The sequence below is a fragment of the Fukomys damarensis genome, unplaced genomic scaffold (genome assembly GCF_012274545.1).
Source record: "Fukomys damarensis isolate Sample0158 unplaced genomic scaffold, DMR_v1.0_HiC HiC_scaffold_36, whole genome shotgun sequence".
Lineage (NCBI taxonomy): Eukaryota > Metazoa > Chordata > Mammalia > Rodentia > Bathyergidae > Fukomys > Fukomys damarensis.
The window spans coordinates 32,747,154-32,769,228 of record NW_022900948.1 but is presented as its reverse complement, the minus strand read 5'-3'; the positions used below and the strand labels follow the sequence as shown (position 1 = coordinate 32,769,228).

The following is a 22,075-nucleotide window of genomic DNA, read 5'->3' as shown; positions in this document are numbered from 1 at the left end:
TCTCTCTCTCTCTCTCTCTCTCTCTCTCTCTCTCTCTCTCTCTCTCTCTCTCTCTCTCTCCCTACCTACCTTTCTCTCTCCCTCCCTCTCTTCCCTCTCTTTGTATCGGAAATTGAACTCAGGACCTTGTACTTTCCAGGCAGGCAGGCAGTGGCACCACTGAGCTAAATCCCTGGCCCTTCACCCAGTCTTTTTTGTATGTAATAGGCTTGTGTATCTGCTGCAGAAACAAAGTATGGGCGAGGTTGAAAGAGGAAGATCTCTTACCAGGAAGACTTGTGAGTAATGAGTTCTGGAGTTGGGGTGAGTAGGACCATTTAGACTCAAATTCACATGTGCAATGTGATTTGAATAATATTTGCAAAAGTTAATTATCAGTGTTTCTACTTGAAAGTACATGATAGTGTAATGGTTAAACTGTTTGATGGAGACCACAGCTGGGTCTGCATTTCACCTGTTTCACTCAGACTTGTGAAGTCCCTTCTTTGAGCCCGTTTCTTCATCTGTAAAATAGATTGGAACAGACCTACTTAGGGAGTGGTTGTGGGGATCCAGTGAGGTTTTGCACTTCATACACTTGCCTGGTAGTAGGTCCTCTGTAAATGGTGCCTTTTTTAGCATTATTTGGAAGAGAGAGGCAGTTGGGAGACCAGGGATAGTCACAGAGAGAACACATGAGTCAGGCTGTGGAGAGATGAGAAATGCTGAATCCTAGCAAGTTGAAAGCAAGGAAGAGACATGGTGAGTTGTTGCAAGGAGAACTGTAGCCAAAGATAAATAGATTTAGTTTCCCAGGAAAAGAAAACTCTACAGGAGGCTATTGGCCCTGACAGGCAATTGTGTACAGCAACATGGTAGTGCAATGAGGTTTGCAGTCATCTCTCACTTATTCCTAGAGCATTTCCCAAGCATCTGCCGCAGTCATGGTCCTAGGGGAGGTGCTACATAGGAAACAAGATGCATGAGAACACATCCGTTGCCCATCCCAGGATGCACATGTTTAGAAAGGAGCTATCTCTTGCGCCATGCTGGGGTAGAGCCTGAGTGAGCCCAGGAGCCTGTAGGTGTCAGAAGGAAGATGATGTGGTACAGATTTCCTTCCTAACAGCTGTCCATTCAGTGTGGCCAAGGCGATCCTCATGGACAGAGCCAATCATTCCAAAACAGTGAACTCTGTCAGTACTTGTAAGTGTGTCCTTGTGCAAGTGAGTTAACCAGAGCTGGCTCAAGAAGGAACCTGAACACCAGTGAAAACCAGGAAAGCAAAACCCACTTATTTCCCATGGGTAGTGCTCAGGCTTATTATAGCTTTACATTTGTTGCTGAGTAATCATGCGACTGGTTTCCACACAAAGAGTTCTGCGTGCATTATTTTCTTTTAAAAGTAGACAGCAGTCTTCTGGGAGATAAGAATCTATGTCCCCTAGAGAGAAGTAATGATAAGAGATGTGATCAACCAATGAAAGTAGAGATGCTGAAGGCTATACTTTCTGGGATCATTTCTATAGTTGGTGACTAGAGAAGTTTCTCTGATAGTGTAGAGATGCTGATGGAAGAAAGGCAGAAGGGCTCTACCACCTGTGTCCCTCAACTGCATGCTCAATATAAGCATTATGAAACAAGTTTCTTTGGTGCTCTTGTGCAGCCTCTTCAAGGATAGATCTCCAGGATGACCTCTTTGCTGCATTCTAGATTAGTTTACCTAAAGCTTGTAAACCGTGATTCATTATTCTCCAGCTATCTGTTCAATTATTCTTATTTTGCTGTACTTATTGCTTTTATTTCTAAATAATAGCCTGATGGCCCCATCTCTCATATATAGTAAACTGCATGTAACTAATTAGGTACCTCTAGGTTATTATCTAATGAAGTAATTAAGAGCTTGCATTTTGGAGTTGGCTACACCTGGAGCTCAATTCCCAGCTCTGAATGACCTTGAATCAACTACTCCAGTTCTCAATTTTCTCATGTGTTAAATGGGAATTTACAAAAGATTCTATGAAATGTTTAAATAAAGGAATGCATCGAAATAAAGCACTTAGGGTAGTGCCTGTAGCTCAGTAATTAAATGACTTACTAAAATTATCATTAGCATGTTCAGGCTTATTATCATAACAATTGGTCAAATAATAATAGCAATGCCCAAATCACCTACACTTAGTTTATGAAGATCACAGGATTGAAATGGGACCTGATAACATGAACTCAGGGTTCAAAATGAAAGAAAAGAGAGCAGAGGTTCCTCCAAGACCAGAGGAAGGTGGCACAGCTGTAGAAGGGGCCAAAAGTACCAAACAGAAAACTGAATTAGAAGGCAGGAGAGGGGTAGTGACAGTTAAGGAATCTATATACATTTTGAGGCTCACTATGTGTTTTTAGATAATCTTTGAATATGGCCCTGGGAGCTCTGATGAGTAAAAGAGCACTGTCACCAGGAATCCCAGGGAACTCATTGATGATTTCTTGAACACGATGGTGTTTGAAGTAGAATTCGAAGCTAGGACAGTGATGCATTCTGGGCAGAGGTCACTGCCTGAGAAAAAGCTTACAGGGCACCAGGATGGTGTGCACACTATGCCAGTGTAGAGGGAGCCTAACAAAGAATGGAAGAAGTAAGTTTGGTGGGGGAAGGAGGGGATTTAAATAACACAAAGCTGTATTTCCTGGCTAGGGTATTTCAGTTTCAGTTCAATGACAAACACTGGTGACTTTGAATATATGTGTGTGCCTATTTGCATGTATCTGTGAGTGTGAGTGTGTGTGTGTGTGTGTGTGTCCCTATGTATGGAAGGAGGGAGCAAAAGCCAGACACCACGAAGTTTGGTCTTTTTAATTATTCCTCCCTTTGGGAAGGAAAGGAGAAAGGGAGGGAAAGAAGGAGAATCAGGTTTAAAACTGTTTCAGAAACCAAAGGAAGTACTCAGTGACCAAAGATAATTCCTAAGGAGAAGGCAGTACTCAACACCAGCCTTGCTTCCTTTAAGGCAACTAAGCTGCAGGGAACCTAGATGAGTATATGTACAGATGCATGTACACATACATACATGCATCTACATTTCCTTTCAACATCAGAACAGCAGCCCAACTCTTCTGCTGCTAGTAGATGCCAAGCCCCAAATACTGAGATCTAATGACAAGTACCTCTTGTGCCTGGTTGAGAACCCACTTGAAAAATGACTGTCAGGATGGAAAGACATTGCTTCTTTTTCTGGGCGTGACTCCTCACCCCTCAGAAGTTCTCAAGAGGTAGTCCTCAAATGTAAACACCTAACAGAAGTCTTAGCACGTTGTCGATATTCAGTAAATAATCACTGTTATTTCGATGATAGAGGTGGTGATGATGATTAAGCAGGGGCTGTAGCTCTCAGTACAGTGCACACAAATGTCTAATGTAGTTGGGAATAATACTAAGTTTTTATATTGAGGAAGCCAACACGGGTTGGCTTTTAGTATCGACCTGAAGTCTTATAGTGTTGGATTTTAATAAAATGTCTGCTCTCTAAACCTCATTTTCCCATCTGTAGAGTGGGAGATGATTCTGAGGATTCTCCCAATTCAGGCCTCCTAAATCACTGGCTGACTGTTTTAGAGTCTAGCACTATTCAGAGGAGGCACTTGTAGTGCATTCACTGAAGAGTACTACTCCTTAGCACAGAGGAGGTAGCTTCAGGGGAGTCTGGATTGGGCACAGACAGAAAGTGCCTTATTGAAGTGAGATCCAGCCAGCAATAGGAAGTGATGACCCACTGGTTTCTGCAGAGAGAGCCCTCACCCAGGCCAGAAAGTGGGGCAAGCTTCTTCCTGAATCTGAGATTTAAGGATCCTAAGTTGAAATTTTGCTTTCCATCCTCTGGCTTCCTTCGAGATTTCCCCACCACCCCATTTCAGACCACCCACCCACTGGAAGCCCTGCAGGAATCTCTACTGTTAGGAGTAGAAGCTGGGGCACATCTCTGCTAAGCCTGATCCGTGAACACTGGGTCATATCACAAAACAGTTTCTGCCCTCTTTCTGCAAGAACTGGAAAGATACCAGACTTCCCAAAGTGAGAGTTAGATTTTGACAAAATATGTGGATCTTCAAAGTCAAAGAAGTTAAGCTAGGCTATGGGGGCTGACTTGGAACTCGAGGAGTGACTTTCTCATTGCGGAGTGAGAAAGCATCTAGAATGGTTATCAGCCTAGGACCAAGGCAAACAAAATGCAAAGGCCTTGCACTCCAAAGAGCAAGTTGGGAGAGCTGACGCCCTCCGGATAGCAGAAGCAATTGAAAGACACACACAGGAGAGAGCTTCCAGGCTGCTGAGACGGCCCAGGTCTCCAAAACCCAGGACATGGCCTTTGATTAGAATCTTGTTCCACTGATCTTCCTCCTCCTCTTCCTTCCCTTTGATGTTTCCTGGGGGCTTTGGTGACGGTGACTCCCACCCAGAACCTTCTGCATGATCCACACACATTGTACCCCTGAGTTACACCTCCAGTCCCATCTCCTTCTATAAGAAGTATTTTCAGGGTAAAAGCCAAAATCTCCTTGATTTGCCAAATTTCCATTTCATCTTGACAGTACCCTCTGCTTAACAATTTGATGTGCTTTCTTTTGGAGTGTTGACATAAATTTACATAGTCAAATTTTAACCTGAGTTTGACGACACTGAATATGTTTTTGGGACACTCTCATCTCCTACCTATCCAAAGCCTCTTAAAGCTAGTTCCACATCAGCTTATACAGATCTGCAACATTCTCTTTCATAACTGATTAATATTCCATAGTGCTGATGTGTTATAATCTGTTTAACCACCAGCAAACAATAGGCATTAATTATATATATTTTACTATCATAAACAATGCACTAATAAACAGCCTCATATATGTGACCACACTTATTTTAAGAGTCCTTCTAATAAAATTATATGACAAAGTGAAAATGATTTTAAATGTTAGAAAGCCCCTCCCAAATTGCTCCCTGAATCTACTATTGCAGGTGATAAAGTACTCGTCATTGAATAAATGTTTATTAAAAACAAATTGTGAGTCAAGCATTGTGGCAATATATAAAATTAATTGGACATAGAGTCATTCTCAAGAAGCCTATAATTTGTTATAGGTGCACGCATTGTAAACAATAATAACTCAAGGTACAAAGCATCCAGGCACAGCTCAGGGTAGATAATAAATAGATTCCCTGGGGAAGGGGGGTTGCATCATGACTAGCAAATCCACGATATTCTTTTGTTTGCTTTGTGATGCTGGGGATGGAACTCAAGGCCTTGAGCATGACAGGCAAGTGCTTTACCACTGAATTCCGTCCCCAGTCCTTCATTCTTTTTCACAATTGATTAACATTTCATAGCATGGATGGTCTGTTTAACCACCAGCCAATAATAGACTTTAAGTAATTAATTTTTTACTATTATAAACAGTGCAGCAATAAACAACCTGAAGCATTTTTTTAAGAAATCTTCAGGAAGGGATTGCCAAGGCAAGTGGCTCTAGAACAGAGGGCCTCCTATGAAAGAGAAAGGAGAAACTGGAGGGAAAAAGATGGCTCCACAGATACGCAGTCTGAAATAAGGTAGCTTTCCGGTCAGATAGACCTGAATCTTGGGTCAATGCCATGACCTGAAGCAAGTGACTTAACCCCTATGAACTCTGCTGTGTTCGCAAAATGTGGCAAGGATCTTAGCTCAGACAGGCGTAGTTCATCGCATCAGCCAGCACTGGTTGAACACACACAGAGTGCTTGGTATTGTTCTACAAAATGGGCCTGCAACACTGAACAGACGGGAGAAGCCTCCTGTCCTCTCAGAGCCAACGTTCTGGCAGAGGGTGAAATGCGGCAATACGCGGACAAGAGCTTGGCGTAGTAAAGCACTTTCCTGCGCACTGTTAAGAAGGCATCATGGACCTGAAGTGGGCCTGAAATAGACAGGTGGGATCCTGACCCGGGATTTTTAGAGGCATCTTGAAAATTGGTTGTTCCCATTCTTCCTTTCTTTTCATCATTCTTCCTCTCTCATACCCTTCCCTTTACGTTTTCCCCTGTTAATATTGCCTCTTACAGGAGCTGGAGAGTAGCTCCTCTGCTCTTAAGATATTAAAATTATTTAGACTTTGCACATACAGCAAAGCCGGCTGGCCAAGCTCATCTGAGCCTGGCAGAACTGCTGGGGTGGGATGGGGTGGGGTGCGGTCCGGTGCTGCCTCTGAGATGGAGCCACGTGCTGAAGAAAAAGGTCCTCCTTCATCCACAGAAGCTGCAGCTGTCCCAGGGAGGCAGAGAGAGTTAGAAATCAGAGCATCTTTAAAAAGCATCTGATCCAATCCCTACCCCATTGTGCAGTACTGGAGGAATGCAAAGAAGGCAAGATTGGAAACAAGACTTCTCTGTTCTCCTCTATTTTGAGAAACTAATTGGAAAGAGCAAAGAGAGCTGTGCTTGCCAGCCACAAACTGGGAACTGCCCCACTCAAATTCCTAATGTTTAAAAATGCCTTTTAAAAAACGTTTGGTTTTTGAGTCAGAGTCTCGCTATGTTGCTACTGTTAGCCTTGGATTACTGGGCTCCAGTGGTCTTCCTGCCTCAGTCTCCCGAGTAGGTAGGGCTACTAAATGTGTACTACCATCCCCAGGAAAATGGCATCTTTAAAAAACAACTGACAAAACCTAAGAAACCCAAAAAACTACTGTGGCCAGCCATAAAGAATAGGAAGACTGTGGGTTGCATTATTACTAGAGAACCCACAGTAGATTTTGCTCATTTGTGGTGCTGGGGATGCTTCTAGGGCATAGGAAGCAAGAATGAGATTTTCTGACCTTAAAAAGGATGAGGTTTTATCCATAGGTCAGTGAACCTCAGAAGAGTGAGAGACATTTGAAAGAGGCTACAGTATGTGTGGAGCAGAATACTTGGGATTATGAAAGCACTCACAGTGGGAATTCCACCGGAGGTAAGGTATGTCTTTTAGATGTGTGCCGGGAATCCTTACTGCTTGTGGAGGTTGCATTTCTCTTCTGCCAGTGGGGAAACAAAAGCCCTGAGATGGGAGGGAATTGCCAAGGTCATATGACCAGGTAGGAATGAACTTAGTTCCACAGGCAGGACTTCCAGACCGGTCTCCATCCCTGCTTCATCGAACCTGCCCTCTTGTTGCTTCCACTCTGCACGGTACAGGTAAGGCTGGGATGTGATCACCACCCACACACTGAGCTATGGGCTCAGCTTTTACTCTCAAAACACCTGGCAAGTGAGCACAGCTGTCACCCTTTCTCTAAAGATGGAAAAACCAAGTCTCGGGAGAGTTATCAGTCTTGCTAAAAGTGACATTCATAGTAAGTAAATAGCAAAAGTTTTTAATTTGTGTGATTTATTCACTTTCCCATCTATTAAAGAAATCTCTACTAATAAAAAAAGGAAAAGTAGAAAAACTTCAAAGGAATGCGATATTTTTTGCTACATTCTGGAGTTTGCTTTTTAAGTCTTCTTTTAACTGTACAGAATTATTCCTGTAAGGCTGCAGTCATGCCCATACGACTTTGCACTCGGCTTCCTATTAAGCCTAAGTGTGTTAGTGCATGGTCTTTACAAACATTTCTAATGGTTGCGTAATAATCTACATAATGGATGTGCAAAAGGGAGGCCAGGAAGGGAAGCAGTGAACAGGAAAGAAAACAGAGAGGGACACAAGGTGGAAGACTGACATTTGGAGACAGAATGCATTGAGGAGTTGTGTGGGATGCTGAGAGAAGCCTCTGGGGTTGGACATTATCTGGTATTTGGGCCAGGTCTTCCAGGGTAGCATCATAGTGTACAGGAGAGCTGGGATAGGAAGGGGATTAAATACCTGCTTGCATTTCTAACCTGGAGTATTAAGGAAACTCCTGACCCCTGAATCAAGCCTGGTGGTGGCACGTGGCCATAAATTCCATTGCCTATGAAGCTCCCTGTGTACCTTCCCCTGCCAGGCACTACCTAAGGAAGCCCTCCCCGTCTTCTGAGCCATGGGCATCCCTTCCCTCCAGTCTGGATGCCTTGCCCCTCCAGGCAGTGATCTTGGGCCAAGTATTGTGTTTACCATGTTCATGCCAGAGTCCCAGGGCTCAACCAGTACCAAGTACATAGTAGGTGCTCAGATAATTTTGCAAAAATTATTTAACCAATCAACTGATGAATTAAAAATTAACACAGGCTTCCATAATCTTCCTTCCTGCCCTCTTCCCAATCTGCTTTTCTGTTTGGTCACTGGTGTATGTAGGGATTATCTCAGGACCATATTAAAATACATACTTATTCAGGGTATTTGGGATTGGGCCTGGGATTCTGCATGTCTAGCCATCTCTGAAGAGCAAACTGTGTTACTTTAAAACACAAATTAGACCTATCCAGACCCATGCATGCATTCATTCAGTAAACACTGATTAAGCTCGACTCTGCATCAGGTCCTGTACTCCTAACCAGGGACGCTCTTGTGATCCAAGTAGACATGGCCCCCTCCCTCTAAGTTCGTTGTCTTGTAGATGAAGCCTACATGAATTCAGCCATACGTGTATCGATTATTTGGGAAAAAGTAGAGCAATGCTATGAGAGTTAGTTGTCATGAGAGAACCTAACCTGGGGGCCAGAGAGCTCCTGTGAGAAAGTTGATCTGAGATCTAAGGGATGTGCAGGGTTAAAGGAAAAATGAGGCAAGGCAGAAGGAACAGCATGTGCAAAGATGGTGGCAAGCAGAACATGCTCAATGTGACTACATTATTTGTAGTCCTTAGGAAAAGGTCTCTATACAGTTAGCAACTCTGTTGTCCAGATACTGGAACAATGACATTTCCTATACTACTGAAGTCTTGTGTTACTATGAAGGTGGGTCATAGGAGAATCGGAGAGAACCACGTCTACTCCTCTCCAGTACAGAAGGAAAAGTAATACAGAAGACAAGATCCAGGGTTGGCTGTCAGATAGAACGAAGTCCTGGATTCGGCATCTTCTATCACTTGGGCAAGTCATTTAAGTCTTTCTAAACTTGGTTTCCTGTCCTCCTTCTCAGCCTTGCTACCTCAGACACACGACGTTCATCCAGAGGATCTGAGACCTTGCCCAGATGACTCAGCACTCTGGTGGTGGACCATCACGAATGGGAAGATATAGGGAGAGAGGGAACTCAGGATCCACTTGCGTTTCTCTCCTGGGTATTAAGACACTCCTGAACCCATCCTCTAGATGCTAGCGTGAAACCTGACTTGTAGAAATTAGGTTGCCTTCTCAAGGAAACCTGTTTCTCACTGTGCTTCTGACAGCAAATATGTGGTTGGCTCTTCTCCATTTCAACCAGTTCTTCAACTCTCCACACATAAACTGGATGACCTGTTCTTTAATGCAGTTGGTCACTGTCTAGAGCTCAACTCCAGAAAAGGTCATCAGTTTGGACACGAGTTGCATACAGAGAGATGTAAATGTCTTCCTTGTACAGCTACAAATGCAGGGATTCCCACCTCGTGTTCAATAATTTGCTACACTAGCTCACAAAACTCAGAGAAACATCAACTTACATGTAGTGGTTTATTATAAAGCATATGGTAAAGGATAAAGTTGAGCTTCCAGATGAGGTACAAAGAGTTAGGTCCAGAAAGGTCCCAGAGAGCTCAGATGTGCCACCCTGCTGACACGTAAATATGTTTACCTGTCCAGAAACGATCTAAACCTTGCAATTTCAGGATTTTTATGAACACCGAGTCATGTAGGCACGATTGATTGTTATCTCTCCAGCTCCTCTAGCCTTCTTGGATAATAGTGGGTGGAATCAAAGCTCCGAGCTTTTTATAATGGCTCGATCTTTCTAGTGGCCAGCCCCCATGCTTCCATCCTGAAGATGCACATGAGCCCTCCAAGAATCTCATTAGAACAAAAGATGCCCCTATCGGGAAATTATAAGGAATTTAGGAGGCATGTATGTGTTTTTTTCTTAAAGCTATGTCACTCTTTTCAAGTAAATGGTGAATATTCAGTATCTAGATTTTGTGTTGATATGCTACTCCAAGGAATGAGAATTCTTTGACTTTTTAGAACATTGAAGACTGCCAGTACAGAGTAACGAAGATATCAGCCCAGGTGTTTACTTGGTATCAGGGGCAATTCTCCCCAGGGCAGGAGAGGACGGTCTATAAATTTTGTAAAATTTAGCATCTCTGATAAAAGAGTTTGCAAAGAATATCCTGCACACACACTTCAGGGAAAGAATTTGTGGCAGTCCCCTAATCTTGGGTTCCATCTGTGAATCTGAGGGCTGAAATATCCCAAGGCAGCGTATGGATACCAGGTTTCCTAGCAGGCAGACCTAGAGCCAAAGCCCAGCTGGAGCATGTGCTGATTTTTTGACTTTGTGTTGTCATTCCTCTATGCAGAGTCTTAATTTACTCATCTGTAAGATGGGGGTCCCAGGGTCTACCATGAAGGGCAGTGGGAAGTATGAGGTTACATGTTTACAATGCTCACCTTACCACATGTCATTATCACCATCGCATCAGGACAGCCAGAGGGGCGGTGGGCAGCTGTCTGGAATGGCAGGAACGACTCTCGGCCCTGAGCCCCTGTGCTGGATGACACAAGCACATCCTACCTCTCAGTCGCGGCTGTGAGGGGATGACAGCTTCTGTGCAGTGGGCTTTCTTAATGACCGAGATGGAAGTATTCGTCTCTGTGCTGACACAAAGCAGGTCCTCTGTGAAGGCCAACTACAACATTTTACAGCTAACAAAATGTTATTATTATTACCAATCCAACATCAGAGCCATAGTTTAGTTAGAGTTGACCTGTGTGGTCAGAAAAGAAAGAGAAGTCAGGGGGTGGGGCAGTGGGCTTCAGGAAGCAAATGTCTTCGGTTGAAGTTCAGAGCTATTTCCTTCAAGCACTTGGATTATCTATTACATTCCCATTTTGGGGTGAAGAAGGGAAGCCCGGGAAATGGCAACGTCTTTCCCATGTTTAGATAGCTAGTGAGCAGTGACCCGGACTGGACCTGAAACAACCTGGTGTTCTATCATCCCACTGTATTTCTCATTCAGTTTGCTTCTTTGGTCTTTCCATTTCGTTTCTCTTTTCTTTTCTGGCACTAGGAATTGAAACCAGGATCTTCACCCAGAGCTACACCCCAACCCTTTTAAAAACTTCTTTTTCATGTTTTTTTAAGAGACAGTGTGTTGCTAAACTGCCCAAGCTGGACTTCAACTTGTGATTCTCCTTCCTGAGCCTCACAAGCGCTGGGATTAAAGGTGTGCACTGCCACATCAAGTTCAACTTGCTTGTCAGCGTTCAAGAACTTTCTCACTGTGGCCCAAGTTCTTCCAGATATCTCCCCAACGCTATCCCTTAACAAGAACTCTTCTCCAGCTCAGCTGCTCTACTGCCATTACTTAAACATGATTCCTATTTCCCAGCCTATAAGCCTTTGCCTGTGCTGTTCTTCCTGTCCAGAGTGCCCACCCTGCCCTTTATTTAAGGAAACATTGTCACCAATCTCTTCCTTTTCTCTAATCGCTTTTCTTCTTTTTCACCAATCTCTTGGGGCCCTGAATGTAAGGTGCACTCACAGAGGTAATCCATGGAAGAAGGCGAATTTTCAACTCCTCCTAAGGCACGTGCCCCCCATAATTTCCATGAGGAATGGATGTGAGGGAACATAGGCCACGTGGCACCACTCACCTGCTTGCATGCAACTGAGAGTTACGAGCAGTATAGATTATTTTAATGACAGTATTTTTTCCAACTGCGTCTCTCCCATCTGTTCTTCCCCAATTATGAATGCAGAAACCCAGCATGTGTCTCCATTCTGGCAGTAGAGAAAGAAATACAAGTGCTATAAAAGGGAGTAGATTCTTTGAACAATACAGTTGGCACCTGTGAAACTTGCCTTGTGTTTTCAGAGTCTCCTGAATCTTCCAGAGGGAGGTGGAGCCTTCAGTAAGATAATGCCACAGCATGTATGAACCAGTCTTTCCCTTCCCCCAGACCCAAGGTGCCAAGCAATGCCCAAGGAGCTTCATGGGATCCAAGAAGGAGCCTGGGGTTCATGTGAAAATGACCCAAACCAAGGTGACAAGAAAACAGCAAATATAACAAAGTAGGTGTTGAGGCTGGGAGGGTGGCTCTGGATGTATCAGCAGAACTTAAAGATCCAGCTGTACATCACGCAAACCAAACCAAGTGTCAGTCCCACTTCTGTACAAGAAACCAAAAGCTCAGAAAAGTTATTGTATGAGACCTCACGGGGAAATGGTAGATGTGAGTTCAGGCCCAGCCCCAAGGTGGTAGGCACTGTTCTCATCTGCCACACACCCACCCGTAATGTGGACACCCCCTCCCCAGCCTCAGCCACAGGTGAACTGGCTTAGTGCCTGCACAACTGAGCCCAGCAAGGCCCAAACTTGTGTGTGGCACCTCTGCCACAGCAGTAGACATGATTTGACACAGCAAAGAAAATAAAGGGCAGCTAAGTCCTAGATTTTGGAAAACAAATCATTCTCTGGGCGAAATGTACTTTTGGGGGGAAAGAAATCCCTAAATGTTTTATTAAAAGAATTCAACAACTACAAATATTAACAGCAAGGCCATGAATTATTTAAAATGCAACTACCTAAAACAACCTATAAATTAAACATGAAAGGTTCTTGTTGGAAAGAAAGAAGCTGAGTGAGCTCCCAGCTCTTGGCTCTTAAGAGGAAAAAAGACAGACCATATATTTAATGAGCGCCTACAGTATGCCCAGGGCTGGGCTTTTTTAGGCTGCCATTTTGACTCCATTCCAAGGCCAGGGGAAGGAGAGATGATCAGTTACAGTCTACAAATGGAAGTAACCAAAGGTTTGAGAAAGAAAGAGATTTCTCTATGCTCACAGCTAGATAACAGGGAGGCTGAGGCTCAGATTCAAAGCCACCTCTTTCCACTGTGCCAGGTTGCCTCTCAGCTAGAGGACATGGACATGTGGAGGTATAAAGCAAAAAGGAGAGGCCTACAGCAAGGTCACCTGGAGTACAATGACCTACAGATCTCAGTGCCCTCCACATTCAGAAGCAGCTTGTCCTAGACTTGGACTACCAAGGAGCAAGTTACTCTATTGCTTTGTTGCTAATGTTGTTTCTGGGCAGATTTTAATTTTCAACTAATTTCAGATTTATAGAAAAATTGTGGAGATCAAGAACCCCCATATATACCTGGCCAATTTTCCTCTAATGTTAAAATCTGATCTTACCATGAAACACTTGTTGAAACTAATGCACTGGATCTCTACTGTTAATCAAAATCCAGACTGTAGTGTGTTTTTTTTTTTAATTTCACCATAATTTCCCCACTGCCCTCTTTCTGCTCCAGAATCCAGTCCATGATGCCAGATTTACATTTCGTTCTCATGTCTCCTGAGTCCCTTTTGGTCTGAGACAGTTTCTCAGACTTCAGTTCTTTGTTATGATCTCGAGAGCTAAGGATAAACCTGGTCAAGAGTCTTGGAAAATGTTCCTCAATTTGAGTTATACAATTTTCCCCAGCTTTGTGACCATGGAAAAATTACCAACATTCTCTTAAATACTCCTGTTTTGTGTGAGCATTAAATTAGGTGAAGCGGGGAAAGGCTTTCACCCAGAGTAAGTACACTTAGCACTTTGATTTCAATTTTGTGGGACCCTTTACCTTCTGCAACATAGCTGGTCACTCTTTCCTGCTAGAAAGTTTATTTATTTATTCTGTGTCAACATTTCCTCCTGTTTTTGTGCCTCACTCCCTCGATCCTGCTGGGTCCTCCAAACTTCCGACCTCTAAGTGTTAGAGGGCTCCAGGCTCACTCCTCAGATCTCTCACTCCTACGGTGATTCCCTCCAACACTGTGGTTTAAAACACCCATAGCCCTGTCGCCAACTGCAAATTGCCTCCATTTAGATGGATAATGGGCATCTCAAATGTACCATGTTTGAAACTGAACTCATTATTCCTTCAACCTCTTCCTCCCACAGTCTGTCCCATGCTGATTTGGCACTGACACATTTCCTGTTACTCAGATCACAGCATCTTTGACCAGTTCTCACTCACATTTGCATTCACGCCAATGGCAAACCCTATCTTTTTCACTGTGAAAAGCCATTATTTTAAAATGTCTCAACAGTTTCCACTGACTTCCTTGTCCAAACCCTCATCATCCCTGACCTGGGAGATGGAGCTGATTCCAACTGTCCTCTATTTCACTTATCCATGCCCACCCAGTTCCTTTTCTACCTCCACACAATGGCTGGGATTACCATTTGTTGTGGTTTACATCCAAAATGGCCCCCAAAGCCTTATGTGTTTGGAAGGTCATTCGATTACGGAAACAATATACCTAGCTTGCTCTTTGAAAGCAGAGTCTGGTTGGAGGAGATGGGTCCCTGGGGGTGTGGTCTAAAAGGTTTTGCTCCCTCCCCAGCTCTGCCCTTCTCTCTCTGCTCCCTGTTCCCCATGAGGTGGAGGGAACCCTTCTGCTATGTTGTCCTGTCTTGGAACTAACCAACTATAAACTAAAAACATTTGCCAGAATAAAGCTCTCCTTTTAGTTGTGAGCGCCATGTATTTTGTCCTACTGACTAGGAAAGTGACTAAGACACTACTTACAAACAAAAGTCACATCACCTCTTTCCCACATAGTCCCCTCCCTTGGCTTTTCCAGCATACTTTGAATGAATCTAATGTCCTCCCTACCACCTATCAGACCCTTCCCAAGCTGACCCTTATATACCTCTACTGTTTTCTATCATCTCTTCACCCATCCCTTCCAATCCTTGGCCTGTTGTTTGTCCTTCTGCCATTCCAAGGTCTGTTCACTATAGAATTTTAACACTTCATAAATCCTCTTTGGGACTGCACATCTCCTAGATTTTTAAGCAGCTGGCCCCATGACTATACCTAGATTCTTGAGTCCCTTTCCTACATGACTATGTCATAAAGTATAATGTACATATTATATTTGTATATGCAATTATACTGTTACACATATATTTATGTTGCATTCAGTTTATATACCCAGCCTCTCAAACAGCTGTGGCTCTGAACAATAAAAAGAGGGTACAGATGTATGCTTTTCCTCTTCCTGCTCTTTGACTGCCTCCTTTCTGTAATTCATACCTATTGATTCTAGCTTGCCTTTGGGCCCACATAGAACAGGACTTCCCTTTGGCTCTGTGAGAGCCTTTAGGGAGAGCAAGCAACCAAAACAAAGAGAAAGTTTCTTGATCCAGGATAAAGATGGTGATGATGGCGATGCTTTGGTGGTGAGGAACCAGATGGAGGGAGTAGACTTCATTTCTGAATCAAGGCTTCCATGACTTAGTGCTAAGACTGTAAAATGACTTCATTTAATATTCTTGGTAGGTCTCACCCATTTTACAGATGAGAAGAAGGCTGTTTCTGAGAAAAACTTCACTTACCTGAGTTTGCCAGAGCAACCAAGCTTCGGAGCTGGTACCCTGGCCCACATCTGTTTATCCCTAGACTCTGTTACTCTCTTAACCTGGATCCTTTTATTCTTCTGCTTTCTAAAATTGTTGACTCCTGTTTATTAAGCTACAGGATCTGCAGAATCACTGTGACCCTGATGTGTGAGCCACACACCTGGCCCTGCCACTTTGAGGCTTCGCAGCCAGAGGACTGTTCTGCCTCACCCTCCCCACTTGTCTAGTAGCTCAGTGCCAGGCATTCCTGGAGGCTGAACTGGTCTAGTCCTTGAGTATGGCTGCCTCCCAAGGATGCCTCCTGCAGCGTGGGATAATGATGAAAAGAAGCCCTCTGAGGTCTCAGCATTTTGCTGTGGGAGAATTCCAAGTTCAGGGAGGGGAACGTCTTACCTTGTCCTCTCAGTCAGCAGCACAGCTGGGCCCCTGACAGAGCTCCTGCAGCCAATATCCCCGCAGTGCTTTATTCCCGCGCCTCTCTGTCGCCCTCCTTCGCCTCCCTTACCCTCCCGTTCTTCTCCATTCCTACTATGTTTTGTTTTCTAGTTCAAATGGTAATGATCTTGCTCTCACCTCTCCCTTTCCTCCAAATAGATCCCCATGCACAGTACAGGTGTTGGTAGCGGATATTATCCGCCATCCGTCTTCCTTAATCACACTCTGCTCCTGAAAAGCAGCCACTTCTAGGGTGAAATATGGTCCCCGTTTAGCCATGCTTAACACCAGTGGGGGAGCCCATGAAAACAAACTTGCTTTTCCAGTCAAAGGTACGGCTCTCTCTGAAACAGAGGTGGAAAGACTTTCCTGAGTCTAGGACTGGGGAAGCTGTCAATTCTTGGAGGCTGCCTTAGAGACTTTTCAGGAGCACTGGACCCCACTCTCTGCTACCCCTTGTGGACCCAGACTCAAGACTGAGGTGTCTTGGCTCCCAAGGAGAGCCTCTGGCACAGAAGCCTCAACCTCTAGGCTTTTAGGTACAGTGAGAGAAAGGCTGTCTTAGTCCGTGTCCTGTTGCTAATAGCATCGTACTTTAGAATGGGTTCATCATAAAGAAAAGAGGCTTATTTTGGCTTTTAGTTCTGATGTGAGGTTAAGGGGCTGCCTCTGCTGATGGGCTCCTCACTGGCTGAGTCTCAAGGAGCCACAGGGCTTCACATAGTGAGAGTCAAGGGATTGGAGAGAATCCCAGCCAAACTGGCTTTTATAGCTGACCCACTTTCAAAATAACCCATTAATCCTTTAGCCCATTAATTGCATGAATGGATTAACCCATCATGAAGGCATGCCCTTAATCACTTCTTAAAGGGCCCAGGTGGCCCCTCCTCCTAATATCTGATAATGGGGATTAAATTTCAATGTGATTTTGGGAGGGGTCCAACCATATTCAAATCATAACAAATGCCTTACCTAGTCGGTGACCACAAGCCAAAGGGATTGGGAATTGGTCCCCTCATCCTCGAATCCTTCACTCCTCTTGTTAGTCAGTCAACAAATGGATAGTGTGGCTTAGGTTCTCGGGGATCTCGGATAAGTCCCTTACCCTCTGCAGACTCTTTTTTTTCATATGTAGGGAGGGGTTCATAGTCGTCTCTGAAAGAGTTGTACAGAGTTACGCAAGAAAGTCTGTGCAGCACTCTTAATAAAGACTATATAGAGGTCTGGAGATTTAGCTCAGTGGTTCCACCACCTGCCTAGCAAGCACAAAATCCCAAGTCTGATCACCAAAAAAAAAAAACCAACAAAAATAGATTATTTATTTATATAGTAGTTGCTCAATGAATATCAGCAACCATTGTTGTTAAACCAGTAAGAGATTAATGGACAAGAACCAAATGGAAACAGAAAAGTACAAAAAAATGTTAAAGATTATAGTTTTTTTTTTAAATATTTAATACATATACCAGTAAAAAGAGTAACGGGGAAAAAAAAATCTCATGTCAAAGGTATGCATTTTTACTTATCTTTTTCTCCCTCCGCATCCTTTTCCCTCTGCTTTCTGTCTTCCTTGAATCTTCTCACCCACATTTTTCTTTGTTTTTTTTGGAAAGGATTTTCGGCATCCAAATAAGCTGAGGACCTTACATAACACCGGCCATATCTCTCTTTCAACACAATTCAACTCATGCTCCCTGATGCCACACAGAGGAGTACAAAAGGTGAACCAGGTCCAGGCCAGGACTTCTAGAGGCTGACAGAGGACAGGGTGAGGGCACAAGCAAACCATTCTTCCTTTACATGAAGAGGCTTGACTAGAGTAATTGTGATAAAAATGAGGTGGTCCTGCATCTGGCCTTCCACAAGGGTGGGCTGGGGTAGCGTTGAGTCCTGTGGGCTGGAATCTTCATGCCCCAGCTCACCTATTTCAACCCAAGAGTTCTGCTTTCTAGTTTCCTGGGCCCAGATTCCACATAAAGTAGAATTTCATTTAAAGATTCTACTGCCTTAACTTTTTTTCCCCTACCATTGAGCAAAAGCTTCCCCTAGTCTCTCTGGACTTGTGACATGTCTGAATTTGCTGCCTAGATGTGTCAGCTTTGCACGCATTCACTTTTTTCAGCCATCATATGTTTTGTTTAATAGCTTACGAGGGCCTGTGAGTGCCCTCCTCCAGTCTCCTGTGAGCTACTGGAGCTGAATCCTCACAGCTTCTGATTCTTTCCAGCCTGTGCACGGAGTCTGTCTGGTGTACAAGAAGTCTTTCCGGGACTTTGGCCAAAACTTGAGGCTTACGTGGTCCCTTGTAAATAGGAACCTCCTGCTTCTATGTGGCCATGAAGGGCAGGAGTGTAAAAGTGTGGCCAAAGAAATCTATAGAGATACAGGTTTGGATCCAAGAACCAAAGGCATTTTCCATATTTCTCTCCATGAGGATGCATGTATCCTAAGCTCTTATAGTTCCAGAACAGCAGAGGACTTGCCCAGCCCTATGCTTTGCAAATTTACTTATATTCCTTGACCACTATGCATATTGGGGACCCACCGCAGAGTCATCCACTATTCCAGGATATCTGAGGAGGCTACATTGAGCCTTACTTTATAGATTGTTATGAAACTATATCTGTCAATTTAGGAGGACAAAACACATTTATTCAGTGTGTCATTACCTGAATGTACAGCTTTTCAATACTTAGTCTCATTAAAGATAGGCTTCTATTTGTTCTCTTGCCGGGGGAACCTTGAATGTTGGGGTGGGCCATCTGTTAAGGAAGACAGAAGTGCTTGCCTGGGTAGGAGACACTGAAGGAAGACTGACCTGGCCTTTTCTGCCTGCATTCAAACATTCCCTTCTGCACTAGCCAGAAAAGCTTGTGGCCTCTTTGAGAGAATAAAGTTTGTGCGTCGGGTGTAGTGATTGGCTGCCCTGCATTCAGGGCACGTTGCTTTCCTGGCGGATTCGCTGGGCCCTTCGTCTCTTTTTATATCCTGTGCATGTCTTGGTAAAGTGCTAAGTGTTTTGTGCCGTTATAAATGCCCCTTTTGTATCACACCAACTCCTGCTGGTGGCTCCTCGCCGCTTACAATAGGTTGTACATTTATTTCCGCTAAGACATTTCAAAAGGAACACATGCTCTTCTGTACAGGAAAATCTGCCTCCCCCACCCCCCAGAATAAAGCCCAAGATTAGCTCCCTAGGCGGTCTTTTCAGTTTCCTGAAATACTCAAAACCAGGGAAGGAGGTGGTGGTGAGAGGCCTCCAAGGCAGGGGTTGGAGGGAAGTTTCAGAGGCTGACCTTGCTCTTCTTTCTTTGCTAAAGACAGGACAATAGGTTGGCCTGCAGAGGGCTTAGAGGAGAGGTGCGGTGGGGATGGCAGGGTATTTGGTTTAGGACTCATGGTTAGACAGAGCTGGAACTCAGAGCTTTGTCCTTACCACCAGAAGAAGTGGAACATACACTCACAAATGAACAGGAGCGGTGAAAGATGATCATCACCCAGCACTGGTCTCGGCTTTATCTTAGTTGACCTGATTATCATGTGACGTTTTTAAGAAATAGAAGTGGCAAATGCCTTTCTGCTTTAGGAAACACACACAGAAACACTCAGCTTAATAGTGGCAGATTCTTCTATGGCACTTAAACTACATCAGATGCCATTCATCATGGTTTATACGTATTATTAATATATTGAGTCCTTGTGATTCCAACCTTCTGAGATAGGTAATCTTATTACTCCCATTCTACAGATAGGAAGCTCAGAAGCCCTAAGTAAACTGTCTGAGGTCCCGTTGCTAGTAAGTGAGTGACATGGCAAGGTTGGAGAGCCAACACCTGGCTTCCGGTATGAAGTCTGAGCCATGGAGCACAACTATGGAGCAACTATAGGGCAGGATCAGCCTGACCAGACTGCATGTTGTCCTGCTATCCTGATGCCTCCTAGTGGTTGTACCCAGACTCTCTGTGTTCTAAGAAGAAACTATCAGGGAGTCTTATGAGAGGCCCCACAGATACAAGGGCATCAGACAGCCTGCCACTGGGCTCCTATGTTCAGGAGGGGACATGTTCAAAAGAGTCACTCTACTGTACTTTGGGAGGCCTCCAAGCTCTCCCAGAAGCAAGGGAGTCCCTACTCTTGTCCTTGCCCACATGTAGCAAAATGAGAAGGACCACTGTCTACTCTGACACTAGCCAGGACAGTGGAAAGACAGATACCCTGGGGGACATAGCAGAAATACCCAGTGGTGAACGCTGAGGGTCACATTCAAGTGCAAGTAGTTATCTGGAGCTGGAACAATGATCAAGTATCCCTGAGGTTGAAAGCAAAGAGAGAATCATGCACATTGAACATAGCAGAGACCTGGAGGCAAGTACCAGCCGACGCTTCTTGACCAGAAGCTGTGGCACATACCCAAGAGTGCTGGCCTGTGGTGCCAGGGATGAGGTCTTTGCAGACTTCCTCCTCTGGGCTCTGACCTTTAAACGACAGTCTTCTATTGTCCATGTGCCTCCCCTCGGACTGGGTTTATTACACATGCTGTTTCAGTAATTCACATAAGGAACCCAAGACCTGGAGAAAGACTATGTCCTATATCCAAAAGAAGGAGAAGGTAGTCTCAGCAACCAGGTGGGGATGTGCCCACATTGAACTGAGACACCTGCACCCTGATCTCAGATGTGTCTACCAGGCATGGTTTAATGTTACCCACCAATCCCTGACTGCAGATTTCTGCAAAAGGCCTGGGATCTTGCTTACGTGCTCTCTGTCAAGGCAGCTCCATACTCCTGGTGTCTTCTGTTTGGGTGGCCTTCAGCTACCTGTGTGCCCTCTTTCATCTGGGAGCTTCTTGAGGACAGGGAGTAAGGCCTTCACATTGGGCAAGACACCCTGTGGACAAGGAATGTACTTGAAGATGAATCCAGATACACCTGGGCTGCAGTCCTTATCCTTTGCTTTCTGGCTGTGAGGGTTTCGATAGGACACCTTGGCCCCACCAACCTGGCCTCCTCATCTATAAAGGTAGGCCTCACAGCAACAGGCTGGATTGCCCAGAGAGATGTCCATGTGGAACCTGTGAACTCATTACTCCATGTAGTAAGAGAGACTTTACTATCCGATTACAAGAATCTTTAGAAATCAGTTATCCTGGATCATTCAGGTGGGCCCAGTATAATCATATGGATCCTTGAAAGAGGGAGAAAGGAGGATCAGAGAGAGAGCTTAGGATGAAAAGAAGGTGAGAGTTGGGAGAAGACGCTGGACCACTGGTTTTGACATTGAAGGAGGTTAGTCAGAAGCCAAGCAACACAGGTGGTCTCTGGAAGACAGAAAAGGCCAGAAAACTGGTTCTCCCTTGGGCCCTCCAGAAGAAGTGCAGCTCTGATGACACATTTATTTCACCCAGGGAAACTGATGTCAAAGTTCTGACTTCCAGAATCATGAAATAATAATTTTAAGCTTCTGAGTCTTCTTTAGCGTCTGTGGTGGTTTGTTCCAACAGCAATACAAAACTCCTTCATCTATCCTGGCCTGTGCGAATGTTTAAATGCAATGGAAAGACCGTTTTGTACGCTGCCTGCTGGGCCCATAGTAAGCACATGGGAATGGTTATTATTATGTTGAAATTACTTTTAGTCATAGTCACGGTGAAGTTAGCATTTTATTGTCTCTATGTGTCAGTGGCTAATATTTGCACTAATTTCCTTAAGAGGACACCCAGTTTATCTGCCATAAGCTGCAGAAGGTTTATACTGGGAAAGTCTTTGAACATAGTTTCATATGATGCTCTCTATCCCCTTGTATGTAACAGATGATAAATCTATGTAGGCATGTTTTCCTGGAGTTACATGACCAATAGGACAGAGAATTAAAAGTAGGCCCTGAGGTCGCCAGACACCAACCTATTTTGACTCATACTCAGTGGTGCTTTGAGTCTGAAATTTCCTAGTTATTGAGGGGGAACATAGGTAGACTTCATTGAGTGTATCCATTGACTTCTGTATCCAGCTCAGTTTATTTATTTACTCAGAAAATATCTATTGAGTCTACTCCATCTCAAGCTGTATAAAAACTTCTCTAAAATTTACTGGCTTTTAAAACTGAAAGGGCTAAAGGTGTACAGGAGGTGGGAAGGGTAGGGGAAAGACAATAAGGGAAAAGAAAAAAGTATGAGAAAATGAAAAAA

The 22,075-nt window shown here is 44.2% G+C and overlaps 1 protein-coding gene and 1 pseudogene across 4 annotated transcripts in view; both read left to right on the top strand.

Moving 5' to 3' along the window:
- The window catches only part of Astn2 (astrotactin 2), a 770,953-nt gene that overhangs the window by 337,219 nt on the left and 411,659 nt on the right, over nucleotides 1-22,075 (top strand). The window lies entirely within an intron of this gene.
- Nucleotides 1,478-1,551, top strand: LOC117284384 (annotated as a pseudogene).